At 37.5% G+C, this 20,944-nt stretch overlaps 1 protein-coding gene across 8 annotated transcripts in view; it reads right to left on the reverse strand.

The window, feature by feature from the left end:
* Positions 1-20,944, reverse strand: part of CHD9 (chromodomain helicase DNA binding protein 9) — a 105,416-nt gene that overhangs the window by 63,769 nt on the left and 20,703 nt on the right. The window lies entirely within an intron of this gene.

Genomic DNA, 20,944 nt, shown 5'->3' on the forward strand with positions numbered 1-20,944 from the left:
CAAAATATTGCAGTGATTTTGAGATTTTTAAAGTTAGGTCTCACACTTAATCAGGCTTTCACTTCTTTTAAGACTCACTTCAAAAAGAACTTCATTGTCCATTTAAAATATTAGTGGTAGTGATACATTAAATGGATTCTTGTGTAAACAACACCCCTTAAATTCAAAGCTATTTCTGTAAATGTGCAGCTTAATATACAATTATTAAATTTTAATTTTATTTTTTCAAGCTCTAACCAAGATGCTTCTAAATTATAGTTATATAACCTGTAACAGAAATTGCAGTGATTTATCTTTTAGGGCATTATTTCATAAGTTAGTGAAAAATGCTAAACAATGTATTATTTTAATATTTTGAGATAAACAAAAATTTTTTCCTACTTCATTCTCAGTGTAATTTTAGCTCTAAACCAAAAGCTACTAAAGCTAGTAATGTTAGAGGATTTAAAGAAAAAGAAATTTGTACTTCCCTGAACATCCTAGGGATAGCAAACAAGAAAAAAAATGCCTAATGGTTCTATATGCAATACTAGAAATGGCAGCTTCTTTGGTAAATCTTTTGCAATAATCTTTCTGGAGACTGTTACTTTAAAACAAAATTTCTTCTTATACATTTCCTCAGCTCAAACCTGCCTCTCAAGTATAATCATTCCTGAATAACTTTTACTACTTCATTACCATAGAATTCAGAGTTCACTGGACTAGGCAACTGTATGTTTTCATTCCTGAGGCTTGACCCTCTGCTTCTTGTTCTATACTATCGCTTCTGTTTATAGTATGCCTCCTGCCCGCCACAAACAGTAAACTATGTTAGAAAACAGAGGACATTTTTTTTTTTAATTTTGCTGTAATATTTCTAACTAGATAGGAATGCCATACATGAAAATGCAGGAAGGTACCACTTGCTTTTCCTAAACTAAAATCTGCATCAAGAAAGTCACCACTGTCACAAAACCCAAAATCTGAAAAGAAACACCAGTGTTTTGAGATTAGAAGAACCAGAAACAGCCCTACACTGCAAAGGACAACATCTGCATAGCATCTACAACAGAAAGGACAAAGCCTTTGCTAAGCCAAAAATACCATCCCCCTCATTGAGGGATAATGCGCATCAAACATCCTAAAGGAGGATATCCTTTCGCCAGTGGCTTACAAAGCTATTCCATCTACCAGCATTAAGAAAGAAATTCTTAACTGACAAATACATAGGAGAAGGCGGAAAGGAAAACCCGGAGGCAGACATGTATTTAAAAAACTGAAAATTTTATTTGGAAAAATATGTTTTGAGTTTTCATGGTTGCAAAGATAATTATCCAAATATAACTGAATATAAACCAATGCAATGTTGTCTTCTTGAGCCTGCACAGAGAGAGCTCCAGGGTATCTGCCGCTGCTAATAGCTTTGCCAGGCAGCAGCAGAGTGAAATTAACAAGATTCCAGTCAGTTCCCCTGCTGCTATTCAAAATCCTGTGGGCAGCTATGAAATTGTCAAGAATCATGTCAATTTCATGCTGCTGCTGCTGCCTGGAAAAACCAGTAATAGCAGTAGGTATAGGCAACTGGGCTGTTCACATGGAAGAATTATCGCTAAAAAAATATTAATAGTGGAACAGAGTAAGACAATAGCTGTAGACTTCTCCACCTATGCCCTGATTCACAGCAGCAAGGACTGCACTTTCAGCAGCATTCAAGAGACTTTGACACGCTGTCTTACAGGAGCAGAAGGTACACTATACATCTCTGAACAACATCTTTGTTAAGCTAATGTAAAAGCAACCAAGTTACCAGGCAATATCCAGAGAGAATCATGACAGAAGTCTTCCCAATAGCTAGGAGTACTCTGGTGAGTAGGCTTTTCATGAAATGGCATTTCCCCAACACCTTGTTACTGGAAAGTTTAGGATGTGCACTCGAAGACCTTCACTAGCACAATACTTCCTAAGATGAGGATAAGTCATTGTCATCAACTGATACAGACATTGGTTTTCCCCCTTGAAGACATAAAGCCACTTTAAATTTGTTCCACAACCTCTAATAGTTCCTTCATATCCACTGCATATCACTACCCAGGAAGCCCCAAGAAAATGAATATATATATTCATATATATGTGTGTGTGTGTATGTATGTATATACATATGTGTATATATATATACACACATACACATTCATTCAAAAAATGAAAGAATATACATAGCAAAAACTTCTATCTTCTAGAAAATCCTGCCCTATCTGTTCCATGAACAAAACATTACTTCTACTGTCAGAACACATTTCTTACAGTGTAGCCATTCAAGCCAATGTTGTATTACTTTCAATACTGTATGCGCATAGAATTTTAAGACTAAATCTCTCTTCTGAGCTACATGCACTCTGAGGACTGGTAATGCCTTTCTCTGGTATTTTAATGAGTCACACATTCCTGATTTAATTATATAAAGCACCCTTATCTTTAACAAAAAGATTGATTTTCACTTGTGGATCTACTCACCCAAAGACTAGTTACTTAATTATGATCCTAGCTATTCTAAAAATAGAAAGCTAAAAGGTTTACATTGTCAATGACTTGAAAGATTCCTTTACTTCTTGTAGCTTAGACATATCTGTGGGAAGAGGCAACTACCAAGCAAAGGATGCCTAGAAAGGATAACAAATTCTTTCCAGTCCACTAGGTCTATGGGTAAATCAAGACGACCTTGACATCAACTGCAATGATTTCTTTTATTTTTCCAGAGTTTCTTCTGAACTGTTTTCTTACTTTCTTGTTCAACGGTTGCCCCACATCATCTGCTGGGATTGCTCTTCAAAGCCAAGCATACTGTCAAACGAAGACCCACAGAGCTCTATCATTTTTTCCTTTCTTGTTTGATGCATACATGGAACTATTAAAGCAGGCAGTGAGGCACTACAAATTATTATTCTTTCATTATATTGATAATATTCTACATTCTCTTCCTTGCTTCCTGTTATCATTGCTAATGAATGACTGTCTCAGTGTTTCAGATACAGAATCCTAGGACATACATATACCTGAGACCTAATCCAAAAGTGTTACTAGTACACTACAGAAAGGAAAAAAGAAGATACAAGGGAAAAAAAATCTAGTTTTTCCACCTCCCATATTTGTTACCTGTAACACTGCAGTAATAATCAGCTATTCATTTGTCAATGTGACTAGGCAGCATTTTATTATCTGTACAATAGTCACTTTACAACATAAATTTGGTTACTGTAATCCAAACCTTACAACACATTTAATACTAAGTTTATGACTAAATTTTAAGATTAACAGGAAATAAATAATTATGTAAAGGACAGTAACCTTAAACCGGTCATGTTTCTAAAAGGAGACAAGCCCTGCTTTTCATGTCACACACTGTCTAGTAGGATGTTGTTTTTCTTCTAAAAGCTACCAAACCCAGTAATACATATTACGTACACATACAGTGCTTTCTCCACTTCTATAGCTAATATATTACAGTTATTAATGCTGCTGCATCTTAACCAGAAAGGTTCTGATTTACCATATGATTCGCTGAGAGGAAATCAAACTAATGTAACTAGATCCTGCTAACCTGGGCATGCTGCAAAGCCAGCATCTGATATTACAGAATGAGTCTACAGCACACTGAAGTTTCCATTTGAAAGCTTTTGGTTGAAAAGAGAGCTTTTTTGTGGTTCACTGTCAAATACAGCTAGACTCTTTTTCTGAATATGATAGTTGCACAAGAACTGTGGGCCTCCTTCACTGTAAATCTTAAAAGTACTCCTTAATGAAAGTACTACGTTATGGAGCATATTAAATTGCCAGAAAATGAAAGTAATTGAAAGCTTCATCCTGCGTGCTCCACCAAGCTATCACCCTGGACACATGCCAGGCTTCAGCGGCTTGCTGTTCTGTGCCCATGCACCCACTTCTCCTTGGCTGTAGTCTGTCACACTGAGCACAGCTACCTGCAAACTGGCACACAATACCAGCTAAACCTACCGCCTCAGTGAAATGCCTCAGGTGCAATTTTTCACATGCAGAACAAGTAACAGTGACTATTTATACTAACCTAAGCCTGATGCATTGCATGTATCTTTTGTTCCACCCATCAGGTGGGCACCACACTAGATGTACAGTTACTCTTAATATGAAAGCAAAGTGTGGGCACCTAGATATAAAAATATAAAAACATCTAATGACCATATGCAAGTCAACTGGAGTTGTGGATGCACAATGTATCTGAATGACTACGGTTCAGATCAATTTCAGAGGCGCTCTATAACACTACAGTTCCCTAAAAGTCTTTGATGCCTAACCTAAGGATCAAAATGTTTTAGCTTTATTACCAAAAGTGTGTCCAGTAAAGGAGCTCCACTACTTTGTTTCTTTCTTGCACTCTCACCTAATCTTACCTGCTAATTTTCTCAATTATTTGACTGCGTAACAAACAAACAAAGTTTACCTAACTCAATACTCTATAAAGGACCTTAGGTTTCACTTTACTGTTTGAGACAAGCTCTGTGCAGGCATCTGGAAATGAATGAATCAATATGATACTTAGTCAAATACTTACAGGCAAGAAAATAACACAGGTCTTTCTTTAATTTAAAGGGACTAGTATTAGAGTTTGAAAACCACAGACAAAGCTCTAGAAATGCACTGATCCCCTGAAATCTCACCACATCAAATATATTCTCGGAAGGTACAGGAAAGAGTTAGCTTCTTCTGGAACACATCTCAGCTTTTACAATATAAAAACTTCTATTCAGCAGGTAGAGAAGGCCAGACAACTTCAGTAACTGTGGGGAGTAGGATGTTGCAAAGTAGCAACAGAGAACGGATCTCCCCAACTTGTTGACAGCCTGTTAGCTGTTCACTCCAGAAAAATGTGACAACAGCTGAAACCCCACAGCCCCCCTCCCTGCCCTGGGAAGAGACAAAACTCTACCAGTACGCGGGCACATCTCCAAAGCAGAAAAAAATACATTGTATCAGTATGACGCATCTTCATTGTTATAACTGCATTAATAGTAACCAAAAGCAAAAATGGAAGTTGGCTCTAATTTTTAAGTCTTCACTGAACAAGTATCTGTTAACATAATCTCCCACCCCAGCAAGTGCTGCTTTAAGAGCCTGCTGAATAACACTACTGGGGAAAAGCAGAATAAGCTGTTAACTTTTCTATTCTGTTCTTTCTATCTGTAACTCTTCTATTCTTATCTAACCTTGCATTCCCTCACAAGATTAAGTTCAGTACATTTTTGCATTATATTTAAAATCCAGAGTAAGGGGACACCCTGAACTGATATTAAATGTAAATATATTGTATTTAAAGTGCACTTAAGGATGCTAAAATAATTCTTACTCTATTTAATGACGCAAGCTTTTATTTAGAGAAAACTACTAAAACCTATCTTTTTATGAATGCCTCTCCAGTTTCAGAAAGGAAGAACATTTTCTCAAACTCCTGTTCTCCCTTCAAGCAACACTATAATAAAGATGCCTCATTTCCTAACTCTTACAGCTTTGATAAGGAGAAACCGAAACTATCTCACAAAATGGAAGCAAACAACAGGAAATCCCTAAATGGGTTTGGCTGGAGTGAGTCTGTATTTTTGGTTGTTTTCCCCACAAGGTAAGTCATGTTGTAAGGCATCTTCCAGGGGTTATATTGGAGACTTTGGGGAAAAAATAAACAAATATTTATTATAAAATTACAAGAACAATCACCACCAATAGAAATCCATCCATACATAAAAAAATAATTATTCTATGTTATAAAAAGAATGATTGTGTTCCACCTTTCCAGTTCATCAACATCAGCTCCTATGAAAACGTAAGCCATACCAACAAAATGCAGCAAGTATAAGGTTAATGGGAGCAAATTATTCTAGTCCTCCTGCTACTACCTGCTGAATTTTTGAAAAAGCAGCCTTGGTAGTAAGTGATATGAATAGGGAAGGCAGAAAAATTCCTATACCAGTATTGTGAGCCACTTCATGGCTCCCCATCTGTCTTTCCAGAGCGCTTTTTTCTTTTCTGAATGGTAAAGAACTAGAAGCAGTTCTGCAGACACCACTCTCCCAAAAGAGCCATCACCTGTTCTCCACTCCTGATGTTATAGCCACAAGATCAGTATTTTGTATTCACAGAAATCCACATTAAAATGCACATCCACATTAAAATGCATACTGAAAGAGCCCATGGCCGATTTTTAAATACAATAAACATCACTGTTTCCAACAGCAGAGTCTTTTTGTGTTTAAATCACTGTTTGAAAAGTACTATTTTAGTTTTTGACTGCAATTCTGATGCTAAAAACAGGATATATTTACTAGACCAGTGCAATACTGTCCAATTCTTTAACTCTGTTTTTTGATTTTGATCTACAGCATACAGTTATACAGCTTCTAACAGATAAGCAAAGTAGCACATTTGCAGAATATGACAAACATTCCTCCAAAAGAGAACTTTTAAACTATCCCATAGCCTAACTTTTCTGAGGACTTAAAACAATCACCACATCCCAAGACACTTAAAATCTCTATATATCACAGTGCTTACACACACACATGCTTATTACAGATCAACTTCAGGGGCAATTCTAACTGGCAGTCCCATTCTTATCCTTGTCACCTAGTCCTCTATAAACACTTGGAGCCCTCCCTGCAAATACAGAAACGGGAATTATTTCTTGCCCAGGTCAGCTGAAGCTCAGCAATACTGCATAGCCTAATTAACAGCAGTAGCAACACAACTGAAGGTATGACACATCACAGCACTGGAATGAGCTGACAGAAGTGGGAGTGGAGTTCCTTACACTAGCATTGCCAGCAGTATAAAAATACTGTAAAATTAAGATCTGGATAAGAGTATGTTCTAATAATCCCGTTGTATTTGTATCCAAAAATATCTTTTGGATATTTGCTAGATGCTTCAGTAGGAAAAGGAATGCAGCAATTCATTTAGTTTTATAATCTAAGTATCTGGGATTTTTTACACCATGAAGTTCCCCATTTAAGAAAGGCAGTTTGAAATAAGGTGTGTTTCACTGCAGACGCATAAATTATCAGGTGACATGTGACCTGTTATTACAGATGAATGCATGGCTACAAGTCCTGTCAACCTGAAATTGGTTACATTATCATAAAGGAAACAAATTTAAAGTGAACAAACTCAGTGTTAAGAGAACAAAAAACATTACCAGAAGGTACTTCAGCATGATAAACAAGACCGTTGCTAGGACTGTGTTGATTTTTTTTCTTAATGCTCCTCAGTATAAAACTTCCTTACACCAACCAAAACCAATAACAGTATAGGAAATGTCACATAATGTTTTGAAGTTTAAAACAGCAGTGCAAAGTAGTAGTTCTTTTTTTTCCCCAGCTGGACGCTAGTAGTAGTTCTTTTTTTTCCCCAGCTGGATGCTTTGTCACTGGACGTGCACAACACATCTTCATGCAGCTATCATATTCAAGATTAACTTTGCTAAATATTACATGATATGGAGGTAACAGCTCGTTCACTGCAACTTTATCAAAACTCATTGGCTATCCCAAAGAAATACACTATTAATACCTTCCCCTGAAGGCCCTCCTTCCCGAGTTGCTTGATCTAGAACAAAACAAAAGAGACCAAATGTCCCACGACCACAGCTGGCAGAACTGTTGTCCCCCACAGAGCAAGACACACTTCTGTCCCATACTACCAAGCTGGCTTTGACAATCATAAATTCTTTGACTAAAGACCTATGAGGAAGAATTAGCTTTAAAATATTCAGCTAGGTTGTTTTTCAGCTCTCAGGTTACAATTATGCATGTACATTAAACTACAACTGACAGCTGTTCAATTTTTAGCCAGCTTGCTTTAACAAACAAGGCTATGCAGTCATGTAATTCAAGTTCGTGCCTTTATGCTCCATAGCTCCTAGTAATTTCTAGCCCATCCATCAATCTCAGTCAAACTAGAAGGACAGAAATCTCAGAGATGTCCCTGCGGCTTACACTACGCAGATGGAGAGGCAGGCAGGAGACACCTTATTGAGTGAAATGAAGCAACATGAGCTCAATCCTTCTTAGAGCTTGAAGAATTCACAAGAGGTTACAGTCATTGTAGGCACCGGCTGCAAAATCCCACCCTTTGACACCACATGATCTACTCATGATCGACTCTTGCTTTGCTCCCTACTTCCCATATAGATTCTCTCAACTCACAAAAACCTTGATGGTTCTTCTGCTAAAGCAGGCACAGTCTTCCTAAGTCTCTAAATGGACTTCCCAGTTATATACTGCCTCATCCTTGACAGCATTCAAATGCGAAGGCAAAGAACAGTGAATGTTTCATGTTTCCTCAGAAGATATTTTGGCCCAGTGGCTAAAATATCAGTGTATTTTACACCTCCTATTTTGTTATTCTTCTTTTAAATTCATTCTTAGTAGAGTCTAACTTGGCCTTTTATTTCCTTTCCTTCCTGCGTGTGCAACTGAGCCCCTCTAATTTGCACTACTGACAAGACTCTCATGGCAAATTACTACATTTTACAGATTAGCAAATGGCTGAATAAGTACTTCAAGGAAAAAAGAAAGAAAAGGTAAATGTTGTGGAGTGCACTCCGTTCATTTATGACAGTATTTAAACTATAGCCCCTCTACTGAAGTACTAATTTATCTAAGTGTAATACAGTGCCGCACCATTAAATTATGATTGAAAAGTTCCTTTTTGTTGTACAATTTTGAAGGTGTGAGAAAATTAAATGGTTTATTTCCAGAAACCCAGTGTTTATCACAGTTCCCTCTTTCAAGGTTTCAGGAACCTTAAGATCTATGATAATACATTAGATTCCAAATATTGTATTTTCATCCTGATTACCTAAGCCTACTTCAAATCTCTATGCACAAACAATCCTCCCCCAAAAGACTGTTGTAATAGTATGTGTTTCTCATCATTAATTTCAGAAACCAATGTTCACTTTTTAAGCCCTTTTTCTTTTGAAATATTCTCATGCTCCCATACTGAAGAAAAAAAACGATTTGTATGCTTTAATTGTCTGAAGTCAGTGAGACAATCCACATGCTCAGGTTTAAGGGCAGGAATAAATCTTTCAATGTGATGGTCTAAGTAAAACTTCTGAAAAGTAATTATTTTTTTTTTAACCTGAAACAAAGAAGTTACTCTCTAATAGGAGAGATTCTTCCAGAAATTGCCAGTGTGGAAAGGAATAAGATCTGTAATAACAACTTACTTTAAGGCCTTATGAGTCAAAAGGAAGCAAGCCTTAGCACTTTCTTTCAGAAGCACAGGAATGATCAAAAAGCAAAACAAAGGGCCAAATAAAATTCAAACTTCCATTTGCTTGGAAAACCAGAACGCAAGTAGCATTCTGTAATCAGAGTGCTAAGAATCGGAAATTCAACTATAACATCCCCCACACACCCAAAAAGGTGAAAGAGTAATACTGGAAATGAGGTACACTGTCCATAGAATAAGAGCTGCACAGAGGACATACTGACCATTTAAAGTCTCCCTTTTCACCAGCAACTTCCACCGCTGTATTTTTGAAACGTACGGTAATTTTTATAACAGCTCAAATAAGCTGACGCTAAACCACTGGAACTCGTTACTAGCTTCAGCTCAGTACACAAATATACAAACTGCGTTAGCAGACGCAGCCTGGGAGTTCAACATCCTCACTTCTGGGCACACGAGTTATGGAGGCAACATACCCAACCAGCACACACAACAGAGGCAACACTGGCCGGCAGTATCAAAACGCTATCGACATTCAGAGAACCAAAGACTGGCATCTACATCAATGACCTGATACCAAAACAGATACAAACTACCATACACACGTGAAACAAATGCACTAAGGATCATTTCGGCTATTATGCACTTGAAAAGGTAGACTATCTACCACTTGCACATGTAAAACTGCCTCACATTAAAAACTGGAAAAGGGCGTGGGGGGAAAGAATGACATGCTTTTACTAAAAATAAAGTATCAAACTAGTTCAAAGTCCTAAACCAAATACATTTTTGAGTTAATATTAAAAGAAAATTTTTAAGCTACCTTTTTTTTCTTTTTTCAAAAAACACTACAACAAAGTCTTTCACTCAGGAAAACTGAAAAACTGTTGAAAGTGTTCAGCTTTTACACCTGCAACTGTAGATTCCTGTTTGACCTCAGTGGGGCATATCAGAATTCAGGAAATTCTTTTCAATACGGTAGATACAGTTAGAAGATTCTGAATAAAGGTCTTATTTTAGAAGTTGCACAAAGCTTTAGATTGAAAAAAAAAGCTGAAAATTTGACTTTTAAAACAGTTTTTTTAAAAAACAGGAAGAAAGAACACTTGAATGACTTATATACATTCCACGCAAAGGGAAGAACGTGATGCTGAATATGCTGAAATAGCTTTTTTCCAACCTCCTCACTACATACCCAACAATTTAAATAGCACAGGCACTACTCCGATTTATAGTCTGTGGTAAATTTCCATATTACTTTAGAAGTACTCAGGTTTTAGCTACTGCTTTCTTACTGAGTAATTTTATATCAAGTAATCGTGTTTATTTTTAGACAGAAATTATGATTTATTATACAAGAGGAAAAACCCCCTTAAAAATGTTGATTTCAGTGCAAATCAACAAAGACTAGGCTGCGAGAGCTAGCAGAACAGATAAAACAAAAGTGCAAACAACTCCAAATTAAAGTAGGAAACAGCTTTCCTCATTCCATTTTCCCAGGTCTCTACCTGCCCACTCATGCTCTAAATGGCCACCACTTTTCTACCATGAAGAGTCCAGTCTTCTCATGTTTTTCACCACCAAGCAGAGGCAGAGCCCGGAGACAACCCCTCCCCAAAAACACCAAGAAGAGCGACAAACACAAGCAGCTTTTTATTCCCCTTAGCACAAACACCCAAACGAGCGGCAGTGTGTCCGTCGCAGCCACGCTCAGACACCAGCAAGGCACGAGTCTCGCACTCGGCAAGAGAACGGGACAGAACCTTAATGGTAGCCGGTTCTTGAAAAAACTTTGTTTCACTTATCGTCAAAACGCTCCTAAATATTTTTATAATTACAGACCCTTTCATCCTCATGAAGTTTACTGTGAAGTCACTATTTTCTTACACTATCCCCTCCAAAACCACTCAATTTAGTCTTTGGCCTCAACCAGCTTCTAGAGTCAGCAGACCGCAAGTCCCCACGCCAGACGGCCGTGACAGCCGCGAAGGGCTGCAAACTGCAGAGCTGCCTGTGGTCTGTGCTTCATACTCTTCTCCAGCTGAAATGGAGTCACTCATCCTGCTGCAGTGCTGAAAGCCAAGGGCAAGCAGACAAGAACTAGGCAGAACTCGCGCGAACCTGCCCACCTTTTGTCTCAGCACCTCGCTCCTGCAGTTACCTGCAGAAAGGAAAGCTGGGCTAGGTCAGGGAAACAACTGCAGATGAAAAAAACGGAGAGGTAGATTCTCCTCCACAAAACATTTTGACAGCATAATTTAACAGATTCTACATGAATTTTGTAATATATTGGGTACAACGATAAAGTTCACTTAGATGTTTTAGGTGAATCAGCTCATTCGCAATATGAAGGTTCCTGATACAACATGCTGCAACCGAGAGTCGTCCTGGTCAAAATCCAGAAATGGTTATATGTTAATACCAGCACCTTTTTTTAAGCTGTATATATTTGCGCTGTTTCTGAATAGCAGAACCATGAAGTACTGTGAAAGAACAAGACAGACGTGAAAGACAGAAGACTTGATTTGATTCCTTTTTAATAAGGAAATACTGATCATGAACTATCTTTCCATCTAAACAAGTAACATTTAGAAGGACTTGTGTGCAAGACCTCACTATTTAGAATAATTTTATTCACTAAAAATAGTTAAGTTGAAAAGTTTGCTGAACCTTTGAATATGACATTTTTTCTTTTTGTACTATTCCTTAATACCTAACAAAGTAACCAAAACTTCTTCAATGTTTGTAATTTCAGAAAGACAAAAAACCAGCACTTGGCAGTATTAAAAGATATTGACATAAACTGGAGGAAAAACTTACTTTTTTTTTCTTTAAAACCTCAACAGGCAAGGAATCACACATTATCATTTAAATCAGTGCTGACTACACATAGTATTTCTGTTTACATTGAAGGAGAAATAATTCTTCCACTTCAATTCAAGCAAGCTTGCATATTTTTTGTGTCAGCTTCACTGAAATGCTTTAATGGCTTTCTACAGCAGAGTGCTAAAATCTCCAATATAAAGGATTAATTTAGCATTTACATGAGCCTATCAAGACTTCTCCTGTTGAATCCAGATTTCTCAATTAAATATTCCTGAAAGACATGCTCCTCTAACCCCCAAACAGAGAAGGGAAACTAGATGCCTACAGGAAAGGAATTCATCAGAAAGGCACTGGTGTTAAAATAAAGATCACAGCCAGAGGGCCCAGGGGACCAAGAGAATTTGTTTTAAGGCTAAGGAAAAGCCCATGAAGGAGATTTTTTTTCCCCCCCAGAAGCCCCTTAAAAACCTCTCTAGAGAAAGAGCACAGCATCCAAGCGCTTCATTGCAGAGGCATGGAGTAAGGACTTACTGGTAGTGATCAAACAAAAAAAGGTTTAAGACAAGTCTTCAGAAAAAACGAGTATAGCAATAATTTTCTCTCAGCTGGGTCAGACGTTTCACATAAGAGGACTAGACCCAGTATAAAGCTCAAGACAAGAGAAACGTGTATCATCATTAATGGCATTGAAGCCGAGAGAAGCTGCTGTCAGCAGGCAGCAGGATGACAGACTGGCAAGAAGAGGGCAGGGTGCTGCCAAGGAAGGCCGCAGGCACAGAGCCAGAAGCACGGGCACCTTCAACCCTCTGGCCAAAGCAAGCAGGGTTCAGTCACCACTCCCAAAAAACTCCTGAAGTTGGTCAAACTCTGTTCACATTTGACCCAAGCCACAACAGACTGGTATGAGAAAACGTGTCTCTTGCAGAGGATCTGCAGCTGATCAGGTTTCCTAACACCAAATGACTGGGGGTAAATGCGTGAATGGTTTCTTTATTTCTACCAACAGGAAGGAAGTGTACATTAGGTTACCCCCCCCCTCCACAGAATAATACAAATAAGAGAAGTTACAACACAGAAACATTAAGATACATTTGCCTAATCTTTTTGAAAGCTGTTCTTACTAGACAGACAGCAAAACATTTCTTGTCAAGACTTTGTAACTGTAAAAGTAACTTCAGGAAACTTTTTTTTAAGCTTGTACATGTAACACTTTATCGGATCCTACCAACAACCAGATGATGCAAAGATACCTTTCTCCATCCATGCAGGAACACATATTTATGTCTTATGATACTGTTTTAGTCATGCAAAGCACTGACACCTCATTTAGATCACCTCAGCTTAGATTCACGGACAGATTTTATTTAAGACGGCTGTCATTGACAGGACTTTAAAAACACATCAAAATCCATGTACAATATGGGGGGGGGGGAAGGTGGGAGAGAGATAATATTCAGATACATCTTGAACGTTACCTACTCATTATCATGAGAACTCTGGACAGGCCTGGAAGAGGTAAAGCACTGCTTGCCCTATTCGGTACCAATAGGGTGCTGCAGCGTAACAACAACCCCTTGCTCAAGCAACAGCTAAATGATAATTTGAAAAGGATCATTATTCCTCTAGTGTGAATATACAGAATTCATTATCAGAAATTCTGCATTAGAAATGTTGTGCTAGAACCAAAAGAACATGACTTAAAAGCAGCGCCCTGGAACTCTAAAACTTTCGGAACAATCACATAACAAATACAGGCCAGCAAAAAGCTGGCACTTCCCTCTATTTTTCACTCGTAATAAATCCTGTCAGAACAGATCTTAAAATCATGCTTCGATTTCGCAGCTAAGTCTTGAGTATTAAAGCACCCAGCATTGTAGCACCTCACAACTCCAAAACAATGATAATAAATTAAATTTTGGAGGGCATCCTTGAGATTGTTCACACAGTCCTCTAAAACATCCGTTTAATGCCTTGCCCATGCCTGCTGTACTAGGTCTCTTTTGCGAGTCCACATAGCTAACTCTAAAGATGACACTTGCTGTTTTGAAAGCACGATTGCATTTGTTCCAAAAATGAGGGCGTAAATTCACCACAGTACTTTGAATTTAATCAGCAGTGTAACTCTATTTTCTTAAGAGGCTTGGGTATGCCAAATCTCCCCTGAACAATGACCCAATCCTTTGCCTTTACCTTCACCCTATCTTCCACTGTCACTCTAATGTTTTAATTAATTTACCTGCCTCCTCTTTCACAGCCTGTGCTCAGCATCTGTAATGTTTGCTGCTTTTCAGATTTGCAAGAACCCAAATTCCTGCTACTTCAATGTTTCAACAAAATTTCCGCAGAAAGCTGAGCAATGTCTGAGCCTCACTAGCAGCTGCTACCAAGATTCAATGAAGAAAGAAAAACTAAATTTACTACATATTGTAGAAATATTTAACCTTTTAAAGTATAAAAATGGATACTGTGAGCCACAGTATGCTGCAAGTCATGAAAAGCATGACAGCTATGTTTCTCTAGTAAGGCTGCTTAAAATACTATTCAGTGGTATTCAGTAAAAAAAGTGGCACAGTGAAGCAATTGCTTGTAGGATTACTCTTAACAGTAAAAAAAGAAAGGTCAATCAGAATTCTCTTTTGAAAACAAAATTTTAGAAACTTTGTTTCAGAACTGTTTCAAACTAGAGCAAGAGAAACAAGCAAAATGCTCGGAACCAAAATACTGAAATCTATAAGTAAGACGAACTTCCATTTTCTTTACAACTTATAATCTGAAACTAAATTGCCAAGTTATGAACATCTCCTGAAAGAAGCCTTTCTATGAATCAATAAAACTAGTTCTTGTTTCAATAGCTACAGATGCTACTGAATAGCATTATGTACACATACACAATATGCTGAAAACATGGAAATTACTTTGAACGACAGACTAACTTCTGAAGAGGCTGTATGGGGGGGGGGGGGTCAGATACCAAGATATGAATTAAAGTGCTAGTCTTCACTAACACTTCCTTGGTAAGACACCAAGGGAGCCAAAAACCTCCAAAGTGCAAAGTACGTGCAAACACAAGTGAAATAGCCTGTACGAAAGAAAGACTGCTACATTTATGAGAAAAAAAAAAATCAATCTCTACCACAAATCATGCAACTTTCAAAAACAAGACTTGTCAATCCTTTCTAGCCTAAAGCTACATTGCTAGATTCATTTATCACACTTATTCAAATCAACATAAGAATTCTCAATCACATCATTCTAAGAAATCCCTTCACTTATGTTTATTAGCCCAAAGAGTTACCAAACTGAATCCACTCTAACCACCTGAAGACAGACACTGTTCTTGGAAATCCACGCAACTACAAGGTTGTGCAAATTTTGTATCTTATTAGTCGATGAAGCAGAGAAAACTATACCTCTCCAGTTGTAGAAGCCTGTTTGTGGTAGAAATTATTTCTATACATACCTATGTAGAATTAGCATAACAGCTAAAATAAATCATAAAACCTGAGCACACACAACACTGATATTACATGTGGACAGAAGCAATATTAATTCCAGATGTACTTAGACTGCCTTCAAAAACCTACAGCTGGTTAACATCGCGAAGAGCTCTAGTTCTCTTTCAGTAATGATGTTTCAGTAAAATTTCATAAAATGTTGATTTCCTACAAAGTGTCTAAAGATGAAATGCTGCTCTGGAAATTCTGGAAGCAATGGTATGTGTGAAGCTACTCAGAAATTCAGACTTTGGATAACAGCGTTAGGCAGAACAGATTAGTGGGCACTGACACCAAGGGAGAATCCCACTGAGCCCACTTGTGTCCTCTTTGCTTCCCTCCTCATTGCTCCTTCCTCTCTCCCTACCACTGTTTCCACAGTGCACAGTTTTGTACAACCAAGAAGCAAACTAAGCAAGGTCCCCAGAGTTCAGTTCAGAGCACCAACTGTTGTGTTAGCACAATAGAAGATGGAACAATACAGCTTTTTTTCTCTAAACTAATTCTCTTTTTCCTTAAACGAATTCTAATTTAAGCATATATTGAAATACAGCTTTAACAATCTATAGTATGGGTTGCTATCTCTAGAAGACAATTCAAGGCGTAATTGCTACATGGCTACATCTTTATTTTGGCACTCTCGCATTACTGAATTGCTTTACAGTTCTTCAGTGTTAACCAGACATCTGTTCACAGATAATAAATATTTAGATACTCAATTGTACCTTTTCCGCAATATCGATTTTTAAAAACTATCTTCTGTTTTACTTATTCTCATCAACTAATCTTGCTTTAATGATACTTGTAAGATTACTCCTGTAAATTGATCTAGCTGGAAGCTTCCTTCCTTTGCCTGCCATCTGTTAACTACTTTTTACAAAAATGTTTCTGTTTTGGCACATTTTAAAGACAATTATTGCAGTCATTTAATGAGTGTGCAATTATCTCATGAAAAATGATATTCTTAAATTATAACAATCATTATGGAAATACAGCAAGTATTTCTTTTCTCAAGTCAGAATTGGACAACCTAATTATTTGACAACTGAGGAAGGTTCAGAGATACTTAAGAAAAGCATTAGTGATGGCTAAAAATAAATACAAAATCAAAATATATAAAAAATAAAGTGCTTCATACACATTCAACTATTAAACTACCAAAATACTGCTATTTTCATGAATACATCACTAACAAAGAAAAGCAAAACAAAACAACCCACATAGTTTAGTAATGAAAACATATTACGCACAGCTGTAGTTTAAAAGCTATTGCTCACTCGGGGAGCTGCCCTGCTCCGCTCGGAGACCATGCCGTGCTCCTCTCCTTACCTCCGCGCACTTGACACACTTGGCCACTTTCACGTCTTCCTATTTCCGTGGATGTTTTTCACAATAATACAAAGAAAGTGAAAAAGCAGGAAATATGGTAAAACTACAAAAAAACAGGGGAATACTTACCTTTTAAAACAGTGCAGGGACTGCTCATTACTGAGGTTAAAAGAGAGAGAGGGGAGAGGAAAAAAGAAAAAGCAAAACCCAAACCCTACATTCTGCATGTTTATCCCTGCCTAGAATTGTGCAAGTCCTGTGCTAGAAGAAAACTTAGTAGGTGCTGGGAGATGACAACTGAATTCTGCTGCCTCACTGTGGCAGATAGAAAATTATTAACCCAGTACAGTTAAAAGGTAGGTGAAAATGGTCCTTTAAGCACAGAGAACTAAATCCAGAGCAGACAACTCCTAGAAATAATCACATTTATAAGGAAAGCTCAGACAAAGATTTACATTGCTAACACAACATCACCCACAAAATTGAAAATAATTAAGGGAACAAGAACAACAGAAATACAGTGGTTATCTATGCAGCTTCAGCATTCAGCATTTTCTGAAGAAATGGAGGTTTGAGGGTTCTTTGTTGTTTTTTTCTTTTTTAAACTACAGGAGCTTAAATACGATTTTGAATGCCCCCCATATTCAAATAGTTTTGCTGTGACTAGATCAGATGTGTAGATTTTGATTTTCAGATTATGTAAAGTGGAATAAATTTTGAGACATGTAATTTATTATGCTCAGCACCACTGAAAATTGTCATCTACTACTACATATGCAATGTAAATAAAACCATCGTAGTCTAATATTCGTATTGTGAGAATACTTCGGAGCCACAGTATAGACTATTATCCACACCTATTACGCGAAAAAGCCAGTCTCCTTCACAAAAGTTTTATATATAGTCTGATCAGTTTGTAATTGAAAAATACTTCTCATTATTGGCTCACTTCAACTGTACAGGATGCAAGAAATACACTCTGACATATACTATATATCCTTGATTTTTATACGCTTTCTGTAACTATCAACTGACTGGCTTACCACACTTACTTGAGAAAGCACATGACTGCTCACTGTGTATTTCTCTCATAAAAACTTTACAGCACTGGATTTCATAGAAGTAGAAGAGCAACCAGTTGCCAAGGAAGAGATTCATGAGTGGAATAATCCAAGGAATACTTGTCTACCATTAGATACCACGTCTACCATGACATAAAAGGGAGGCACCTGCTAACAGAGTGAGAGGTTAAAGGCCTGTGGCCTAATCAGGGCATGCACCTCAGCAGCAGAATCCTGTTTCTGGAACTTCGATCAGGGGAAGCCTACTTCCATCTCTGATAATAACCTTATATATGAAGTTATACCATTCTGATATACACAAATGTCCCAGAGCATAATCCTGCCAAGGAATCACATACAATTTTCAGACTTTCTTTGCTAATTTTTCAAAAGGAGCATGAAAAATTCTATCCAGAAATGCAGTATCATCTGTTGCTCTGTTAAAAGTGGCATGAAAGCTTGTGCTTGCACACCTAAAAGCACTTTTAGGTTTCAAGTCAATTAAAAAAAACCAAAAAAACAAAAAGCCAGATGTAAGGTACTGGAACATTGAACTATGAAATTAGGGACCAAACTTTTAGCCACAAAAGAGGAAAAAAAGATCCTCCTGACCTAAGAGGCAAGACTACCACCCTGTCCTGTAACACTTCAGAAGAACAATGGAACTCCATCTTCCAGTTTAATCTCAGTTATCCTGCTTTCATATATGTAGCCAGAACAGATTAAAATGCTTATTATAATATATACAGTGAGGTGGTCATAAGTTTCTCTCAGCATAGTTTACACTTCAGAATAACTTTCCAACTTTATTTCTCTTCTACACATACAGAACTGAACACTCAAGCCTGTGTTTTTGTTGTCTTTTTCTTAGTTATAAAATACATTATTTGGCTTTAACAAAAACAAGTTAAGTGGAGTTAAAAAGATCAGAGGAGTTGCATTAGTTCAGAGGAAAGCTACATCAACCTCTAGTGTGTTTCTCCACTTTGCGCTCTCATTATCAAAATAACTTTGATGAAAAATGCATGATGCAGAATTAAGAGGTGCAATATATTTATAATTATAATCTAATTACAGCAGGCATGGAAAGTATAATAGCAGCATAAGACATTCTTGATGTTTTAAATTGTGCAGTATTACACTGAAGTGACCATATTAATTTTTAAACCAATTTGTATTGAAAGAATAGCTGTACAAATAAAACTGTCATGAGTATGCTTCATTTCAAATGATGAAACACAAGGTATTTTATTATCTTTCTTAATTTTAAATAACTTCGGTTAACTGAAGTTAAAGAACTTTGGTTCTCTATTGTTGAGTCCTTTTGCAATAGGTACAGTTAATTAACTATTTCATAAAGTTAAAAAAAATCTTGTCTGGAAAAACTGCAATTATCAAACTAAAACTGAGGAAAATAATCAAATCCACTAATAACTGTTTCTTCAACATATAAAAAAATCAGTACAATGAGACTTTCTCTCATTAAACAATAGACATATGAACTAACACACATGAAAGTTATAAAATAAAATTCCCTTCCTACCTAACTCCTATCCTAAAAATAATCAGCCTCAGTATGACCCATCTCTCCCCCCGCCGGGTTAAACTATGTCCATTTGTAAAAAGCTCAAACAAAAATTGATCTTGAACTTTAAATGCTACAAAATGATCAAACAATAAATAAAAACGAGAAGTTGAACTAAAATCCTTCTTGGAGTTGCAATTGGACAAAAGACAGATCTGAAACACTCATAACTTCAATAACTGCCATACTTTTTTATTGCTAATCCATATTACACACACTGATTTAAAGAGGTTTCTAAAACGTTCGCCTCTGTCATTCCCCCATCAATTCACTTTCTGCAGTTGTTTGACAGCTGCCGCTGCACAACCAGGTACTTTCTGAAAGAAGCACAAAACACCTGCCCTACTAGATGAACCAAGGTCAGAATCCAGTTTACACACTTTATTGCACACCCTGAATATTATTAAAAAAAACAAATCATGCAGTTTTATAACTATGTTTTCTGTTAGTATCATTTCAAAGTTCCAGGGGAAAAAAGTAAAACCAAGCTAAAACACTGAGAAGTTGCTTCGTTCTCACACCACAGTAATGAAACAAAACAGCAGCCTCCCAACTTTAAACACTTTCTGCAGGCCTCAGAACTTCTACTCTACACCTAGGTAGAAACTAAGGCACTAAAGAGGGTGTCGGTGAAAGACTGAAGTAGTCTTAAAACAAAGTATACAACAAGTCATATAAGTCACAGCACCAGAAAGAATTTTTATTAGACCTACTTTTCGGGCTGGCTGGTATTGCACATGCTCCTCACCCACTGCCCTCACTAACGCACGAGTTGCTCGCCACCCCCTTTCCCGGACTCCGCTTCCTCTTCACCCTTCGCCCCAAGGGGGCTCGGGAGACCACCAGCCTCAAAGCTGCTGGCAGCGACTCTGCTTTCTACTGCGCCGCTTCCCGGACGCCAACTCCGGCTCTGCGCCTGTTGCAGCACTGGACGCACAGTAATAAATAGGATCATATTTCACCACTGGCTACGATCCTGTGCGTCTTCAGGTGATGGAGGGCTCTCTGCTAGAGAGAACCGACCGGACTAGCCACTTGGGCTGTCCCCTCTTCTCCCCCCTCCATGACCTAAAAAAGTAATGTATACGAACACCAACAGAACACATCTACTGCATTATTTCAGCTAATAATCAAGCTAATCTTGAATTCACAACCACGTGCATATTCTATTAATAACACACCATGGATTTGCCAAAACAAAAAAGGTTTCACTAGTAGGAATCGAAAATTCCATGCTGCCACAAACATACGCAGAAGCCGAAATGGAAAAGCAACCTACTGAACTAAAAATAAAAAATTAAGTATTAGACCCTTATCTTTCCACCGATAACATAAAATTAGAAGGGTTATTATTCTGAGAATAGAGGGAAAACAGGTATTATATTGCCTTCTTCACAGGCAATGCATGTGTCTTG

The sequence above is a fragment of the Dromaius novaehollandiae genome, chromosome 13, assembly GCF_036370855.1.
Source record: "Dromaius novaehollandiae isolate bDroNov1 chromosome 13, bDroNov1.hap1, whole genome shotgun sequence".
In the NCBI taxonomy this organism is placed as follows: domain Eukaryota; kingdom Metazoa; phylum Chordata; class Aves; order Casuariiformes; family Dromaiidae; genus Dromaius; species Dromaius novaehollandiae.